Here is a 17,358-nt window from a genome sequence, read left to right as displayed (position 1 = left end):
GGATGATAATGCACCAATTCACACAGCTAAATTTGGTACTGAATGGCACTAGGAACATTCTAGTAAAGTTGAATATTTTATCTGGCCACCTCAGTCCCCAGATCTCAGTATTATTGAACATTTATGGTGCATTTTAGAAAAACAAGTAAGAAGTCAATATCCTCCACCATCATCACTACAAGAACTGGAGACTGTTTTAGCTGAAGAATGGACAAAAATTCCTTTGGCAACAATTCAAACTTTGTATGAGTCCATACCTCATAGAATTCAAGCTGTAATTACTGCCAAAGGCAGTCCTACTCCATATTAAAATAAATTTATTTGAAATTTTAAGGTGTTTCCATTATTTTGTCCAACCTCTGTATATCTATGAGTGTGTCTGTCTTTGTCACTCCTACTACCTGACAACAGGTGTTGGTGTTTTATGTCCCTGTAACTTAACAGTTTGGCAAAAGAGACCAATAGAGTAAGTACCAAGCTTTAAAAAAAATAAGTACTGTGGTTGATTCATTCAACTAAAAATTCTTCAAGGCAGTGCCCCAACATGACTGAAACAATTAAAAGATAAAAGAATTCAAAGAAATGTTTACTCTTCTTGTTGAATACATTGCAGACAGTAACAGATCACTGGTTTTATAAGACAAGAATATCTGTTACACCGCAGAAATTACAGACAATTGAAATTTGAATCCTGGGTTGGACCCAAAAGGCAAAGCTCATTATTTTGGAACAGTGGTCATAGACCAATTTAGTCTTTGGAAGAATGTTGTCCCATAGAAGGAATAAATATGAGATGGAGAGAAAACTGAGTTGAAGAGAAAACCTGACAGAGATCTGATTGAAACCAAAATCAAGGCTGAGATTATTTGGAACAGTGGTCAGTAACCAATTTGGTCTTTGAGTTAAGACACAACCTAACAGAGATCTGAATCCTAACTGAATACACATGATACTACAAAGCATTTTTCCAGTGCTTGAGCCATTCTACTAGTTTCACCACCTTATGCAAAGATAATAATGTTCTTATCCAGTATATCACGAACACCAAGTAGATAAAATGTTATTGGCCCCTTCCCTTTAGCTATATTGGTTACAAGAGTTTAAAAGATTTTTTCTAAATTCTGGTTTGCTATTGAAAGTCATAGTACTTTGCATCCTTTCAGTGAAGGTATGTAGCTTAGCAGTCAGGGTGTTGGACTCATGATCATAATGTTATAGGTTCAAATCCTGGACCAGGTGTTGCATTGTTTTTTTGAGCAAGGCACTTCATTTCATGTTACTTTTCAATCTACTTAATAGTAAATGATTACCAGCCAAATGTTAGAGCAGCCCTCTCTCTCACCCTTCAACTGTCACATCCTGGATCTTCACCTGTGTCAGGGGTGGGAGGGCCAAGAAGGTGTTGATATCTGCTCACAACTACATAGGTACCTAAAAGATCAGTGAAAGCATCGTTCTTGTTGGACTTGATAGCAGTGGTTCATAGTTTTTATCCTATCACAGGTATTGTATTGTGTTTATGGCTAAACCATTTAATTCTCAAATGGCTGTAAATGTGTACCATTTCACAAATGTTTTGTTGCTTTCCAAGATCTATCTTGGAGAAGCAAGGGCTTTGGCAGAATGACATGAGTCAGCTATGAAATGTTCTTCAAATCACACTCTGCCATCTTTCCTTGGACATGTGAATGAAGAAAGTGAATTAAACCCAAATCCAAAAATATTAGCACAATTGATTAGACTTATTGGGTTTGCTGCATACTATGCTAAATGGATTTCAGAATATTTGAAACTTACTCAATGCCTTACCAAATACAGAAAATTTATTGAACAAATTGGGCATCTCTCAAATGAAGTATTATCTGCCATATCAACACTTAAAATTCAAAACTATCAAATGTGAGTCTTGCAACAACTGAGTTTGATAACCCATTAATGATCAAAATGGATGCCTCAGAATCTGCACTTGGTGATGGCCACACAGAGACAGTCTCAACCTGGCATCTGGCACAATTGACATAGGATCAGGATCCAGAACACTTAGCATTATCATCTCCCAGTCATTACTTTCTACAACCTGCTTCCAGTTATGGAAGAAATGAACTTATTAAAAGACAGTCAATAATGCATGTCAGAGAAGCTGTAAGATGATAATGGATGCAGACCATGAACTACAAGCAAAACAAGACGATCTCATTAACCTGCAGAGAAACATGCAAACCCAGTTTTTTTTGTCTGTTCAGAATTGTAATCTAGCATGCTTGTAACATTGATATAGATCCGAAGAAATTAGTTTTGACCCCGTAGATAATTTCCGACTCTATTCTATAGGAACGGCCGTCACAAAAACGAGGAATAAAATTAAAATCGGGACGAGTGTTATATCTTAATCTTAATTTGATATTTTATCAGATTATAATCGCAAATCGACAAGTAAAAAATTATCATTAGCAATCGGTAAAGAAATTTTAAAAAACCAAAAAAAAACCAGAGCCGTCATCCGTTGGGGAGCTAATGCAACAAGTCCTCTTGGACATTATAGTGTTAATAGAAAAGGTAATAGAGTTTGAAGTAAGTATATAAAGTGTTAATATTTCCACTCTCAGTATGGGATCAAAGAATGCTTGATTGTAAATAAAATTTGTTTTCATTTATTTATTCATTTATTTCTTTAATAATTATCAACGTGTACTTTTGAAAATATTTTATTTACTTACAGAGTTATCGGCCTATGTTTGTTTTAAGTTAGTTTATACTGTTTTGGCGCTAGAGGGCAGTATAATTATGCATTCTGTTTTCCCATTGGTCAATAATCATCACAGTCTACACTAATGTCGGCGCGGTACGTTTGAAAATGGAAACATTATTTTTACATTATTGCACAAAAACTGGATAATTTATTTGAATGAAAACCTATATACATAAATATTATTTCACCCCCATTATATAAAAGATTAGGTGAGTTACAAAATATTTGTCATTTTTAACGGCAGATTATATCTTATTTGTTATTTTTAAACGAAAACTTTTGAAATATTTTATAAGTTGATATTTCCTCTTCCAACTTTTCTTTTTATTTTGTTTGTTAAAATACGAAATATTAGCAACAAAAAATACATATGCGATAAATATCTCACATTATTACAAGTCATATTTGTTTTAATTGTGTTATTAAGAATTAAGTATGATTCAATCGGCTGATAATGTTTTTGTTTTTTCTCCTCATTATTTCCAACAAGTTGGTCATAAATAAAACGTTACCATTATTATTGTCATTATTATTGATATTTTGACAAGTTATACTGCTTATTAATATTGTTATTGCTTTTCAACATTTATAAAAAGCCTATCATTTTAAAGGGGAACGCAAAATAGGAAAAATTGATACGTTCAAGTAATCGCACGATCAATGGAAACTGATTATTATTGGTTGGCAGAATCGTTAGAGTGGCGCAAAAAATGCACTTCTTTGGCTCTTTATGTTTTGAGTTCAAATCCTGGAGTAGATTAAACAAGTACCAGTTGAGTACTGGAGTTGGTGGTATCGTGTAACCCTTTCCCCGTGTCAAAATTAGAAAAATATATATATAATCCATCATCGTGGTTAACAAAGAAATTTTTTTTTTATTAAATCTTTGCCTTTTATCCTTTCGGGGTTGATAAAACAAGTATCATTCTATGTAATTGACTAGTTTCCTCCCATCAAAATTTCAAGTCTTGTGCTTGTATTATTATTATCAATCGCCTAATACTTTTATTATTATTGCGACGAGTTGGCAGAATCGTTAGCACGCCGGGCGAAATGCTTAGCGATGTTTCTGAGTTCAAATTCCGCCGAGGTCAACTTTACCTTTCATACTCCCAGAGTCGATAAAATAAAACCAGTCAAAAACCCATCTCACCCTCAAATTTTCAGGCTTTGTATCTATAAGAGAAATGCTTATTATTATTTACAAAACTAAATTTGTGACAAGAGGGTTGCTATAATCGATCGTAGCATATTGGATTTCTTTTGACTCGGAACAGGCTTAGTTTTATAGTGTGAGCGCACATAGTTGATTAAATCGATTATGTTATTTCGTGTTCATTTTAATGATTATGAAAGGTAAAGTCTCTCACTGGTAATATTTGAACTAGGCGCTGGTCCAGATTCGTACGCTACCTCTAACAGTTTCACGAGCACCGAGGGATATAGGGCATCTTTGATGCTCCATTGTTTCACTAACCCTACTTTTCTAATGAGACAACATACATGCTGATGTAATCATTTTTTTTTGTAAAAAAATGCACCATATATAGACAATTAAATTTGTGCCAATAGGTATATAGTAGGATTTAATAATGGGAATAACTAGTTTGGTGCCTCATCCCAACACAGTCTGTTTTTTTTTTTGTTTTTTTTTCATATAACTTTGTTAATAATGCATATTTTAAAACGAAATTTGGCAGAGATAACGTTTTCGAAGGTTTCGATTATGTTGTGGGTGCACATGACGGAGATGTAAACAGAACCCTCCCCACCTTAAATTTTTTTTTACGGAAGCCCATGTTTTAGGCTTATGGAGATTCCGATTCTGAAAAACATTTTTCAAAAATCGCAACTTAAAAATTTCAGTCCCCTCCCCAATGCTAGAAATAACAGCCAAATTTCACAAAACTGCGATAAATTTCTGTTTCATTGTTTCATCAGAAGCGAAACAAATATAGAGTATTGTTTAATACATTTATGACTGAAAGGTTCCTATTTTCAGTACTGAGTTACTTGTTTCTGATCATTAGCTGCTAACCTGAGTTTACTTTTCCTTTGAAATATTCGCTGTTTAAATATATTTTTGAAATACTTGAAAGCTATGAAGAAAACGCCAATCTTTATGTTCTCAATAAATAAATAAATAAATCTTTGCGACCGACACGTGCAAAAACTATATTCTTCTACCTGTTTTGAAGAAACTATTAAATTTATCTATTTTATTCCCAATTCTCTGTTTCATGCAATTAAATACTCTTCAATCTTATTTATTTCATGTTTGTTGTCAAGCGAAAAATCGTTAAGGATTTCGTGTTAGAAATCGAAACAGATTACATATTCTGGGACACTACTTGTTACCATTTTCACGTTGTTACCATTTTCATGTTGGTTATAATTGGGAACTCCTTGGAACTTTTTCTTTACTTCCACAAACCTATAGTTATCGATGTGATTTTTGTACCAATATATTAAAATTTTCGTCAATGATGTTTTTGTATTAGCGTTTCGTTTCTTTAATTTCTCTCTCTGTGAAACTTTTTGGTTATCTTTTTATCTCTGCTTTGTCATTTTCGTTCTCATTGCCATTCCTGTCTCACCAAGGAGCCAAAATACCTTTCGAGTACAAATATAACTTTCATTGTAAATTTTAAAACGCATCTGTTGTAAATCTTTTGTTTTAAAGATTTCATTTGTTTCTTGCGTAACCCGAGGTCAGAAAACTTATTCCTGCTATGATCCTGTCGTCTCTCCAGGCACACTTAACTCAGAAACATTATACAATACGCCCATCTTTCTAAGACTGTAGAATATGGGTTGAAAATATTTGGTTCAAATAAGTTGATTTACCTCATTGGTTATGTGTATATGTTTGAGGAATGCGACAGGCCATTTTAATGCTTCAGACACGATTTGCGTGTTCTTCAAATAATTCTTTTTTCAATTTTTGATATTCTTAGATAGTTCTTAGTCTCCTTGACAACTTTTTTCTAAGAATGTTATTAGAACAAAAGAACTTTAATGAATCATATTACATAAATATTGTGAGCACCCGTTTATCATCATTTTAATGTCCACTGATCCATACTTACATGGGTCAAGCGGAATTTGCGTCATTCATTTCCAGTATTCTGAAAAAAAAAAGTCTGACTATGGGGAAATATTACCTTGGAATCGGATAAGTGTTGATGACAGAAACAGTATCCAACTATAGAATATCTGCTTCAGTAACTACATGAAAATGTGACCATTAAAATAGTGATATATATATGTATAAAGAAAGAAAAGGATAAAGAGACCAATGGCAAAGTTAGAATGATATTTTATGTATAAAGTCTTACAGTTGTTTCAGGGAAAATCCAATATATCCCTTCATCGGAGACGGTAATAGTAGAAGAATGGATTATTACATCTATAAGAGATTTGTAGTAAGAAGTGAGAGCGATGCGCAGAAGAAAGAACAAAGAAGAAACTGTACTTGGAGTATAGTTCCATTCCAGCAGTAAACATCCATGTAAAGAATGTGGGTATTTTCCGGAGATAATTGTAGTAGCAAAGGTGATTATATATCCTATCATATTCAGAGTATTCTGTGCGTTGTTTACTCAAAGGATAGCTTGAATCGAGTGAAAATACCCACAAAGATTCTTTACATGGATGGAACGGAACTATACTCCAAGTACTGTTTCTTCTTTGCATCGGTCTCACTTCTTACTACAAATCTCCTCTTATAGATGTAATAATCCATTCTTCCACTATTACCGTCTCCGATGAAGGGATACATTGGATTTTCCCTGAAACAGCTGTAAGACTTTATACATAAAATATTATTCTAACTTTGCCATTGGTCTCTTTATCCTTTTCTTTCTTTATACATACACACGCTAATACACGACCTATGTTATATTCCCCACTCATGTTGCTACGACAGGGGCAAAAATAGTCTGTATACAGCACTTACTCGGTATTACCTGTATCTTTAGGGTTTGGTTGACTTCAATACCCTTCATAACCTTTATATATATATATGTATATATATATATATATACGTGTGTCTGTGTGTATATATATATATATATATATATATATATATATATATACATACAGATAGATAGATATGTGTATGTTACTTGTGCATATTCACCTACATGTGTTCCATTTAATTACTTTGTCGTTTTAGAGTTGAGGAAATTTGTCATTAAATCTCAAGGCATTAATTTAATATTATTTTATTTTATTTGGCTATGGACTGTGGTTTATATGAAAAACCAAAATCACATGAGATACAAAATATAATATAAATACTGTCACATATATTGGCTAGATATTGCTGGCTATAATTGTTGTACAAAACATATTCAGAAACTAAATATTGAGAACTAAATTATTATATATTTTTCATTATTTTTTTTTTAATTCATTGAGTCAAATATTTATTCCAATTGTACTATGTTTGTATTGAAGTTTGGTTGAAAATCAGTGCAATTATATGCCAGTTTTGGAGGAAATTTTATCACATTTCATTGGATGAAATTGTAATTACTAACATCATCAGGTTTCTTTCCTCTCTTTTTTTTCATGCTGGCATGGGTGGAACAGATTTATAAATCAACAACTTTGTGTGTACTGTAGTAGCCCCTCTACTCACAAGTTTGATTTTAATAATATTCTTCGTATTGTCAACTGTAACACCAGCATAAATCTGATATGTTTAAAATGAAGCAGAACAAAGTATGAGTTTTTGTATGATGAATATTTGTTTTGTACAAAGTATTGGAGAAATATATTTTTTGTTATCTAGTGCAAGTGTGGCTGTATTAAGAAGTTTGCTTCTCAGTCACATGGTTTCAGGTTCAGTCCCACTGTGAGGCACTTTGGGCAAATGTCTTCTATTCTCTAGGCCAACCAAAGCCTTGTGTGTGAATTTGATAGACAGAAATTGAAGGAAGCCTGTTGGGGATATATATCATCGTTTAACGTCCGCTTTCCATGCTAGCATGGGTTGGACGATTTGATTGAGGACTGGTGAAACCAGATGGCTACACCAGGCTCCAATCTGATTTGGCAGAGTTTCTACAGCTGGCTGCCCTTCCTAACGCCAACCACTCAGAGAGTGTAGTGGGTGCTTTTACGTGCCACCAGCACAAAAGTCAGTCAGGGGGTACTGGCAACAGTCACGCTCAAAATGATGTATTTTACGTGCCACCTGCACAGAAGCCAGTGCAGCGGGACTGGCAACGAACTCGCTCGAATGTCTTTTCACGTGCCACTGGCACAAGTGCCAGGAAGGCGACGATAAAACACACACACAGACACACACAACACATATGTAACCTATAACGTGTCTGTAGATTTGTCTTCTTGTCTCGACATGATATGATAGTTTGTGTTGCTGTCATACAAGTAATGTTATTCATTTCCATTATTTTGAGAAAACATGCCTGGCCATGGTGGAAATATTACCCTGTTTGGAAACAGGTGAGGGTTGGTGACAGGAAGGGCTTCCAGCCATAGAAAATTTGCTTCAATAAACTCCATCCAACCCATGCAAGCATGTTAAAATCGGCATTAAATCTAAGTAAAATCAAAATTGACATTAAATCTGATCTGGAGTGAAAAGTTCTGTGTTGCTTCAACTTGTATCTTGAGCATTTGTAAGTGAGACTATTTTATATAATATTAGGTTGTTTCACATGAAATGTCGCATTTTTAATTACTTGTTATTTCAGTCATTTAAAAGCTCAGTTATGTATACCTTGCATTTAATCTTGACTCTTTTTCTTTCTCAATAATATTGGTATACAAAATTCGTACCCACAGACCTTATGAAAATGATAACAACCAAACTATGTTGAGTGATTTTCTCATATGAGTACAAACTGGATCACTCTGCTGCAAAAGCTCTATGGAATATCAAGTAGGCCTTTGGTAATGGTTTTGTTGACATTACAGCTGTTCAGAGATGGTTCCAAAGCTCTCATTCAGGAGATGATAGCCTTGAAAATAAACCAAGGGGTAGGCCAAAATCAGTTATTCGGTATGATAGATTAAATGCTTTGGTTGAACAAAATGTAAGAACAAAGGTTCGAAAACTTTCATCCGAACTCCAAACATCTTGTACCACTTTTTTTGGACTCATGTAAAAAATTAGTAAAGTCAAGAAAATGGATAGGTTTGTTCAATATGAACTGAACAAGATTAAAAAAAACAGACTCCTTGAAGTGTGCTCCTTATTGCTTCCTCGACTGGAAAAAGACCATTTTTGCATCAAGTCATTATTTGTGATGAGAAATGGATACTTTTTGACAACAGCAGAACAGGACAGTGATTAGATGCAGGAGAGTCACCTAAACTCTACCCAAACCCACCATTGCACCCTAAAAAGTTAGTGGTCACTGTATGGTGGTCTGCGAAGGGAGTTAGTCATTATTCATTTTTGCAACAAGGGAAAATGGTAACAGCAACATCGTATTGCCAGGAAATTGATTGTATGCATGAGAATTTGAAAAAAAAGCAACCCAGACTAGTGAATAGAGATGGCCCAATTTTGCTCCATGACAATGCACATCCTCACACTCCTCAAGCTACAGTCCAAAAGTTGCACAGCCTGAATTATGAGATTTTGCGACATTTTGGAGAAGAGGTAATTGAAGCATTCGGACAGTTTATCACAGCAAAAGATGAATTTTTTTTTAAAGATGGGATATATGACAGGGAAATATTAGGGTAAATGTCATAAATGAACATTTTTTTGGATCATACTTTGTTTAAATAAATCAATTCTTTAATACTTCTGAAACATTTTATTGTTACCTTTCAAATACGACATTTCATGTGAAACAACCTAATATATTTAAATTAACAAAGCTATTGCTATAAGAGATTTAGAAAAGAAGAATACACTGCTTTGAAAGAATATTTGAAAGAAATTTTTTAATATTTTTTTTTAATTATGAAGTTATTGTTGACTAAATAGAACTAGAACTTATTTCTATAAACCACAAAGCATGGGTGTTAAATTCTTAGTTCCAATAGTAAAATGGGAGTGCATTTGTGCTTAAAAAAAAGAATCTTAAAATCTTTAAATTCATGCATATGTACTAAAACGACATTAATTAAAACATTATAAACAGCACTATTTAAAATGTTACAATGCATTAATTAGCCAGATAATTATATTGCTTTAAATACCAAAACACCAGACTATAGTACAGTGCTTTACATTTAATGACCTTGCTCACTTTGCATTTTAATGAAATGTTGGTTCTGTCTTATTTTCTGTCTGGTGATGTGGCAGCACTTGGTTTGTAGCATGGCTACCTACTGCATGGTACCTTGGGCAAATGTCTTCTACAGTAAACTGGTGCACTCCATTGGTTACGATGACGGATCCAGTTGATCCATTCAGTGGAACAGCATACTCACGAAATTAATGTGCAAGTGGCATGTATACCCTTTGCATAGTTCTCAGGGAGATTCAGCGTGATGCAGAATGTGACAAGGCTGGCCTTTTGAAATACAGGTACTACTCAGTTTTGCCAGCTGAGTGGACTGGAGCAATGTGAAATAAAGTGTTTTGTTCAAGGACACAATGCACTGCCAGGAATCAAACTCATGACCTTACAATATTGAGCCATATACTGTACAGTAAGCCACACATATTCACCTCTTCAGCAATAGCTCCTGGCTGACTGAAGCCTCATGAATGGATTTGGCAGATGGAAACTGAAAGAATCCTGCTATGTATGTGTGCCTCTTCATCTTGACATTGCATGTTAGCTGTAAATGAATATTGCCATCATGCATGTGGTGTCATTTGTTTCTAATCTTCTATGAAAACAAGCCTGGCCATGGGGAAATATTTCCATACTTGGCAACAGGAAGGGCATGCAATTATAGAAAATCTGCCTTAACTAATACCTTCTGACTTATGCAAGCATGGAAAAGTCAATGTCAAAATGGTAATGATGAAGTTTAGTATACAAGAGGTTATTAGCTAAATTTAATGTTGAGAAAACTGTTTACATCAGTCAGTAAATGGTAAAAGATAAAGTTTGCAAAGCTTGAATCCTCAAAAATGGATATGTTTTGTTAATATTTATATATAATTTATAAAATTCCCAAATTATTAAATTTGGATATCAAAGTAATATTTAATTATAAATGAATTAACTCACCTGTGATGTGTAGTTTCAGTTTTCTTTTTTTTTTTTCCAATTAGCTCACATTTCATAACTTGCATTACAGAAGTATTTTCATTAATATATCTTTTGAGAATAAATTGCTGTTTGCATAATGGTTATTTTAAAAATGTGATCTTACCTAAATGCTGAATAGTCCCTTTCGATTTTCATATTCCTTCTATGCTTGGTTACTTGTGACATTCAAGATTGTACTTTTGACACAATTACATTTTGGTGCCCCACCAACTTTGTTCCCTCATAACTTTCTGAAAAATGCATACCTTTTAATCAAACTTTTGCAGATGTATTTTCATCATGGGAATGCATCTTCATTGTATCATTTTCTATAAGTATTTCTATAGAAGGTCCTTGACTCATTTATAGAAAATGACTTCCAGGCCGGATTCCAAAAGTGGCAGGAATGCTGGAACTGGTGTATTGCTGCGCAAGGTGATTATTTTGATGGGGGATGATGTTAAAACTTAAGTAAATAAGTTATTTTTTATTAGACATAACTAGTTCAAGAACTTTCTGATACCACCTCACACCTCTCTTTGAAATGACATTTTGCAGAAGTACATTAACAAGAGTGTGGATTACATAATGTTGAGATTTCAAACATAGAAGATGCAGCAAAAGCAAAAATCTCCTAGTTTCACTACCATTCTTGATAGATGTTTCAACAACAAAGGCATAGTGTGTTTCAAACCACAATGGTTAGTAGGGAAAGGAAAAAAAAAACGCAGTTAAACATCAGCTACATGAAACACTATTACTAGCTAATTTCACTAGAGGCAAGGTGCAGCAGAAAAACTTATGGGAGATTTTTCTACCTGTATAAATCTGAAAAAAAAAGGGTAAAGTTACAGAAATTGGTACTAACAGCGGTGGGGATAGGAGAGAGAATGAACTGAAACTCTGCTTAAAAAAATTTTCTAAATTTTATCATTATTATCATAATCTACACCACAAAGACATATTTCTGCAGCATTTCATTAATAAATATTCATTTTTGAGAAAATTATGAGAATACAAAATCTATGTTGGTTAGTGCTAATTATGCCATATAAGGTGCAACTGAATTTTTACAAAGGTAGTGCATGCACACACACACACACACACACACTTTCCATTTGTTTTTAATGTAAAAAATAATTCTATCCATGTTTTACCAACATGACAACATATTTTATTAGTATTACACATTGCAGAAGGAGGTTATTTTTGTGTTCTTTAATATATTGATTTAAAGTCTTTAATAAAAATAGTCAAATGAACCATAAATGGTACCCGCATTCATAATTCTTCACTTAATTTGAATTTTTCCAACAGCAGTACCAAATAAGATAAAATAAACAACCGCAAACAGGATAGAGATTTTTTTTCTTGTTATTTTCAGAGATGGGAACAAATGCTAAATGGCTGTAATAAAGGTGACATTATAACATCACCTGTTTATATGGTCTGACGCCTAAAAAGTGTCAGACACATGTGAGACGAAGGCAACCCTGGCTATTGTATATAGCTTTTTCTTTGCAAGTTATCTAATGAAAAGTAACTAAGAGCTTGAAAGTGGGAAACCAAATCTAGTCCATTACCTAATTGTTTTGGCTCTTTCTACTGGTATATTTTAAATATCAGGGGCTTATAAAGATGATGAACTCCTTGTAAAAATAATTAATGTCACCAAAACCTCATATAAAGTTAAACTTCAAAACAAATTCTAATGACATTTTGTTAGTATGGATAAGAGTTTCTTTGTTGGAAAGAAATTTTGAATGATTGTATTGTCTTAAGCATAGCAATTACCAAGTTATTCAGCATCTTAAATTATATGTTTAATATGAACATCCTTTCAGAAAAAATATTTATTTCTGCTTTGTTAGGTGTTAAGCATAGACTTTTTGAAGTGGATAGTGACTACTAGCATGGTTCAGTCTTGCCTCATTGCACTTTGAACAAGTGTCTTCAATATTCTCAGGTTGACATAAGCCTTGTCAGTGGATTTAGTAGAAGAAAATTGAAAGAAGCTTATTGTGTGTGTGTGTGTGTGTGTGACTCTGTCTTGATATCATGTGATTGCTATAAATGACTGTAAATCATTCCCAGTATCCTGTCTAGCCATGGGAAATACTATCTTACTTGGAAATAGGTAAGGGTTGGCAACATGAAGAGCATCCAGCTGTAGAAAATCTACCTCTGTAAACTTTGATCCATGCGAGCATGGAAAAGTGGGTGTTAAATTGATAGCAATTCATGAAACAATACATATGTTTTTAACAGTACATGGATTTGTTGTGTCTGTGGAGAGTTATTTTCTTTTAGTGCCTTATTATTTAACACTCACCGGTTCGAATTCCACTCATTTAGTTATGTATTTTTTCTAAAATTTTCATTGTGTCTTGCAACCCTTTCAATAGTCGTGTGTTTAAATAATAAGACACTAAAAGAGAATGACTCTCCTCAGACAATAAAATATGCTTCAATACATGAATTCACATAAAAAATCTTGCAAACCAAATACAAAAACGAAATAGATTTGTTGTTTATCTGTAAACAAAATTGAATTATGTAATTGAACATATGACAGTCATTAATTACTATGATATCTGAAAGATGGTAGACATAGCTGAAGTAATAGAACTAGACTAAATGATTCATAGTATTTAGCTTTGTCTTCTTGAGTTTAAAGTCTTGACTTTCATCACTGTAATGTTGATAAAATAAGTGCCTGTTATATGATGATTCAGTCTGTTATATTAGTCTTCTACAAACATTGGCACAGGGGTGGTTGTGTGGTAAGTAGTTTGCTTACCAACCACATGGTTCCAGGTTCAAGTCCCACTGCATGGCACCTTAGGCAAGTGTCTTCTACTATAGCCTCAGGCCGACCAAAGCCTTGTGAGTGGATTTGGTAGATGGAAACTGAAAGAAGCCTGTTATATATATAGACATACATATATCTGTGTCTATGTTTGTCCTCCCACCATCGCTTGACAACCAATGCTGGTGTGTTTACGTCTCCATCACTTAGTGGTTTGGCAAAAGAGACCAATGAAATAAGTACTAGGCTTACAAAGAATAAGTCCTGGGCTGCAGTCAAATGATTGAAACAAGTAAAAAAAAAAAAAAAGAAAATTGTCCTACTCATCATTATCATCTTTTGATGTCTATGTTGGTATGGATTGGATGGTTTCGTAGGATCCAATATATCCAATGGCTACATTGTACCCCAATGTCTGCTTTGGAATGGTTTCTATAATAGGATGCCCTTCCTAATGTCAACCACTCTACATAGTGTACTGGGTGCTTTTCTTGTGGCACCAGCACTTGTGAGGTGATCATGGAGCTTGGAAGACGATGATCACCTTCAACTGAATGGTGCCACAGTGAAGAGGAAAGCAACTTTATGTTAGGAGACAGGATGTTAAAGTATGCAGGAGGGGTCCTGAACAGAATAGGTTTCTTGTAGAGGAGCTACATGGCTGCTCATATTATAGAAGGGATTGGGAATAATTGATGTGAGAGAGAGATAAAATAGAGGTAATGAGGTGTTAGGGTGAATCCTGAAGGTATGAGATGTGTAGGAGTGGGGATAGAACAACAGGTAGTGTCAGTGGGTAATAGTATTGGCAGTATGAGATACTATGTCTGTGTAGTTAGTGCTAGAGTACTTGTCACATGATCTGATTTCAAGCATTACTTAATTAGTATGTCATGCAGCTGTGGGATGCACTTTATACATATTTCATAGTCTGCCTAAATAGCAGCAGAGTTCACTCCAACTTTATAGTTGAAGAGTTAGAGATAGGAAAAACATCTTGTCTTTGATAAACAGCTACTTCCACAAAAAACATTTCTCTCATGCTAAAACATTAAAAGGAAAATTGTGTAAGTTTATAACAATCTTTCATTTCAAACTTTGGTTTTACAGTTACTAGTTCATTTAAACTTCAGTTTTCAGTATACAGCAGTAATGCTGTATACTTAACACGGTCGTGCAGTTTAAACTGTTTATGTATCATAAGGAATAAATAAATCTTTGAAAGTATTTCTAGTCTCATAGGTACTTACATATTTACTAGGTACAGATGTTTCTTAAGATGAAAAGAAAGTTTAAGGAGTTTGTACATAAATAGTACATTTTGCAATGTAATTAAGTTGAAGAATTTTAGTACATTCACTTCAGAGAATGGTAGATCCAAATAAGTTCTACTAGAGGACTTGAATGAAATTTACTCATTATTCTTAGTGTCTTTTTTATTCTAGTTGTTTGGCTATTTTTATTTTAGTCTCATACCTGCTAGACATAGAACATATGGGAACAAAAACAAGTATAGTAGTCAATAGTGAGTATATCATGATGCTTGTGATGTTTAATTTTGGAAACTGCAGTATGAGCTTTGTAGAAGTTTTTGCTATCTCATACTTATGTAATTATTCCAGGTGATTTTCATTCAGAAAGTTTTGAGGTATTGGTACTGAGATATAATTACAATGTGAACCTGATGTCAAAAGACAACTGGAGTTTAATCATCATTTGACATTTATTGACCAAAATTCCATCTGTGTGGTGTGAAATGCTGGTTTTTTTTCTTTCTTGTTTATTTGACACCAATTTAACATTTTCAGACTGAACTACATGTTAGAATGAATTAAATCTTTTTACAGCTCTTAAGCTAGTAATAAATCTAAACATATCTTTTCTCCCTTTTTTTTATTGCAATGCCTGCACTATAATTGGTATAATGATTATATGATTTAGTTTTAAACTATTACAGACAGTAATTTTATAGAATGGCTACACATCACTCACCTATGACTTTGCTTTCTGTGTGTGTATTAAATTTCTGTAGGTTGATGCTTGTAGAGAGAAAGAAAATTTTCTTGTTAGTAATCACCATGCCAGCATGAGTTGGACATTTTGAGAGGATCCGAGTATTTGGATACCTTTCCTAATGACAGCTGCTGTACTGGATGAGGTCACCATATAGCTTGTAAGACTAAGACCGTCAACTGAATGGGACTACAGTACAGGGATTAGTGCAGGGTTTGAGGAGGATGAGTGGGTAGAATGTATGAATCTGCTAGTTCACTGGATCAAATATAAAAATAGACTGAGGAAACAGTAAATCTGTGCTAGTAGTTATATTAGGGTCATCAGTAGATTTCTGATAACAGCTAGTTGGCCTTCTGAGGGTGGGAAAATATTTGTGTGTCATTGCAGAATTGCAATGCTTATATGAGCAGTACTCTAAGCCCTTGTGTTGAGTGAATTAGTGTATTATTCTGAAGTTAAAACTAAGTTTTTGAGAAGCAGTTTTGGCAATGTTATTTAAGATCAAAGGCTTAGCACTTAAAGTATTTAACTGTATGTTTTTATGTATATACAGGTTATAAACTGTTTCTTTGGTATGTGTGCTGTTTGTGTTTTTGTGTCATTGAAATATATTAAGGTTGTCATGTCAGCAATGAATGCCTGATGTGGGGTACCTCCTGTATACATGCGCAAATGGCGGTATTATCTATATAGAAGTATGTGTTGTTAGAAGTTATAGTACAAAGGCCATTAACTCTGTAAGAAGAGTGTTGGAAACCACAGAGCATAGCCCATTCCATTTTGTGCTACAATGAAATGGACTGATGGGAAATATTGCATAGGAGACAGATAGAGGTTATTGGCTGGTAACTTTACTAGCAGGTCAAGGTTTGAGTGACAGATATAGTCAAGGGCTTTGCTGAAGTGTAGGGTAACAGTTTTGGTTTAACCAAAACTATCAAAGTCAAGAGACTACTGATGTGTACTTTAAGACAGATCTCTTTATGGATTCTTGAATCAAAAATGTGGAGGGAAAGAATCAAGGTTATGAAGGCTGTGATTATTTACAACTGTTTTCATTTTCTTTGAGAGAAATGTTAAAATTATTTATAAGCTTGAGGTCAGCTTTGATCAAGCAAATCTATATTTAAAAGCATTCCAATAGTGCCTGCTTGTGTTTCTTTCCACCCCCCCCCCAGACACACAGCATGTAAGATTGCATTATACAATGTACCATTAAAAAAAATTGGTAAGGTGTAATTTGAGGAAATTTGGCTGCTATCTATTTCTAGCAAGATGAGCAACCATGTAGAAAATTGAAATGTTGGAAGTGATAGATCAGAGAAAGATTTAATTTTAATTTCTTTTTTAGCAGTCTGAATTTGGATACTGTACTGTGTTCATAAATTAGGATGGATCTGTGCAAAGGAGAAACGTGTAGATTTTTGCGAAGATAAGAACTAGCTCAGGAGCAAGTCATGTAGTCATAATGAAGAGAACACCTCCAGGATAGGTCAGCTTGTTAAGTTTTTGTATATAGTGATAATGGAAGAAATCAGATGTTAAACTACAATGATGATGATATATATATATATGTGTGCGTGTGTGTG

At 33.9% G+C, this 17,358-nt stretch overlaps 1 protein-coding gene across 6 annotated transcripts in view; it reads left to right on the top strand.

The window, feature by feature from the left end:
- The first annotated feature begins 2,824 nt into the window (after positions 1 to 2,824).
- LOC106874645 (citron Rho-interacting kinase) overlaps positions 2,825 to 17,358 on the top strand; it is a 284,276-nt gene continuing 269,742 nt past the window's right edge. For all 6 annotated transcript variants that reach the window (XM_052978350.1, XM_052978339.1, XM_052978352.1 and 3 more), the window contains exon 1: positions 2,825 to 2,958. The gene's annotated coding sequence lies outside the window, so the exon portion shown is untranslated. The remainder of the gene's footprint in view (positions 2,959 to 17,358) is intronic.

The sequence above is a fragment of the Octopus bimaculoides genome, chromosome 2 (genome assembly GCF_001194135.2).
Source record: "Octopus bimaculoides isolate UCB-OBI-ISO-001 chromosome 2, ASM119413v2, whole genome shotgun sequence".
Taxonomy (NCBI): Eukaryota; Metazoa; Mollusca; class Cephalopoda; order Octopoda; family Octopodidae; genus Octopus; species Octopus bimaculoides.
The sequence above is the reverse complement of the archived record's forward strand: the minus strand, read 5'-3'. Positions and strand labels throughout refer to the sequence as shown.